This window comes from Schistocerca serialis, chromosome 2 (assembly GCF_023864345.2).
Source record: "Schistocerca serialis cubense isolate TAMUIC-IGC-003099 chromosome 2, iqSchSeri2.2, whole genome shotgun sequence".
Taxonomy (NCBI): domain Eukaryota; kingdom Metazoa; phylum Arthropoda; class Insecta; order Orthoptera; family Acrididae; genus Schistocerca; species Schistocerca serialis.
In genome coordinates, this window is record NC_064639.1 from 300,844,245 (window position 1) to 300,847,039 (window position 2,795).

At 46.0% G+C, this 2,795-nt stretch overlaps 1 pseudogene; it reads right to left on the minus strand.

The window, feature by feature from the left end:
- Positions 1–201: 201 nt before the first annotated feature.
- LOC126458677 (5S ribosomal RNA) lies at positions 202–319 on the minus strand (annotated as a pseudogene).
- Positions 320–2,795: the final 2,476 nt, after the last annotated feature.

Consider the following 2,795-nt stretch of genomic DNA (forward strand, 5'->3'; position numbering starts at 1 on the left):
TTTCCCCTCCCGACTGACGCTCTCCCGCAAACACGACCAGCCGGCATCCTCAGCCTACAGGCGTCACTGGATTCGGATATGGAGACGCATGTGGTCAGCACACCGCTCTCCCAGGCGTAAGTCAGTTTCCGAGACCCGAGCCGCTACTTCTCAATCAAGCAGCTCGTCAGTTTGCCTCACAAGGGCTGAGTGCACCCCGCCTACCAACAGCACTCAGCAGACCGGATGGTCACCCATCCAAGTGCTAGCCCAGCCCGACAGCGCTTAACTTCAGTGATCTGACGGGAACCGATGTTATCACTGCGGCAAGGCCGTTGGCAATTTGAAATAGGGCTTCGAAATTAAAAATTACCTTGGTGTTAGCTATAACTCGATAGTTCTTGAGGTTTACGGTAGGTGTGTCTGGTGTAGCAAGCTCGCTCGCTCCAACCTGCGTCATGTCGAGATGGCGACAAAATAGCAGTACATCGCTTTTTGCGATCCCAGTTTCAACAGGAACAGTTCAGCGGCAAATGTACGGCTGATTTTCGTCTAGAGTGCGCCACTGCATCTTCTTCTAGGATGAGGGATGTTCGGACCTCGCATTGCACTATTGGCTTCCAATGTCACCTGAGCTCACAATATGTGATTTTTTGAGGTGGGTTCACAAAGACTTCGTCTGTTGTGTGTTGTCAGTGACAAGGCATAACAACAGCTCTAAATGATGTAACTAGAAATATGGAGGCAAAAGTGTGGAAGAATTTCGCTGTCATCTGGACGATTATTGTGTGTCTGGTAGGGGCACACTGAACATTTGTCGAAGGTAAATTGAAACCCTGATCCTAAATGAAATTTTCAACTGTACTCAAGGGTGTACGTACAAGTATATAAAATACTGTATCATACCCTTATAACATTGGACAGTTCTTTTGAAAATAAAAACTTTCTATTCCTGTGCCTAAGTTGAAACTGACCCCAGGTTTCTAACTTCATTGAAATAGAAGATACAATGATGTAAAACTGTAACTAGCTTTTGAAACATCGTCCTTGCTTTTATTACTAGTGACGTCGTCGGATACACTGAAATCGGGGCAAGCATGCGCCCGTTATTTGTGGCTTCCTTTGAGACGAGATCCATGTACTCATTTTGTTCGAGGCTTTGGTGTGCTGGCGCAGTCCAATAGGACGAACATGCCGTTTTTTATCCACTCTTGCTGTTTGTACTCATAGGTACAGACCGCCCTGCATACGCACTGGACAATAGTTTCTACTTTTACTCCTTCTTCATACGGTTCACGATCTTGTCTCTCGACATTTTATCGATCAGACGAAGTCGAAAATTTTATCTGTAATGCTGTTATCGAATAATTCTTGACCGTTTTGCCACCCCCTCTCTCTCTCTTTCTCTCTCTCTCTCTCTCTCTCTCACACACACACACACACACACACACACACTCACTCACACACACACACACACACACACACACACACACATACATACACACAGAAATACATATTCCCATTGACGGTTTACGCAGAAACGCAGCATATCCCGCATTTATCTACTTCTAAGAGCACCTGTTGCCGCAAATTCATTTGGTTGGTTGGTTGGTTGTTTTGGGGAAGGAGACCAGACAGCGTGGTCATCGGTCTCATCGGATTAGGGAAGGATGGGGAAGGAAGTCGGCCGTGCCCTTTCAGAGGAACCATCCCGGCATTTGCCTGGAGTGATTTAGGGAAATCACGGAAAACCTAAATCAGGATGGCCGGACGCGGGATTGAACCGTCGTCCTCCCGAATGCGAGTCCAGTGTCTAACCACTGCGCCACCTCGCTCGGTTTAAATTCATTTGGTCTCAGCCGTGTATTGACTAACACTTAAGCCACATCCTGTGGCAATATGTTAGTTCTATTAGGATAAAAGCGTTATTAATAAATGCCTTATACGATACGCACCACTTATCTGCATTTAAAGTTTTCTGAAGATGCAGAACAGGAGCAATCTGGTACGACAGTGGTGTCTGCCTTTCGAAAAAGATATCAAGATACACAACATGCTGGTCTCTTAGCGATACGGACTGTACGATATTCCGTAGCAACAAGATCTATTTGGCTTGCCTCATTGTAATCAATAGATTATCAGATATGCTGTACCCGACGTAAATACACTAACCCGTACGGTGGTGGTTTCTTTGATATGCTCCGGGAGGAAACTGAGTGGATACTATAACACATAAAATATTATTTCACTTTATTGCAGCATAGATAAGAATAACTACCTAACTTTGTACAATCCATTTCCACAGGAATGTCGTGAGTATTTGTTGTGTCTAGACAAGACAGCCTAGACACAATGAGAGGAAGCCGAAAGGCACGCGCCAAGTTAAAGCAGGGTGCGTGAGGTCTGAAACAGGATACGTAATGAATGCTATAAAGAAAAGTAAGTAGCTTCTGGAATACTTAACTTTAATCCATCCTTTTGGTACATCTGGAGATTGTGGCGATACAAGTGAGACTCTTTAGATACATGCAATGTTACTAATGGCGCCTTGCTAGGTCGTAGCCATTGACTTAGCTGAAGGCTATTCTAACTATTGGCTCGGCTAATGCGCAATGCTTCGTCAGTGTAGTCGCTAGCTACGTCGTCCGTACAACTGGGGCGAGTGCTATCCCGTATCTCGAGACCTGCCTTGTGGTGGCGCTCGGTCTGCGATCCCTGACAGTGGCGACACGCGGGTCCGACATGTACTAGTGAACCGCGGCCGATTTAAAGCTACCACCTAGCAAGTGTGGTGTCTGGCGGTGACACCACAGTAT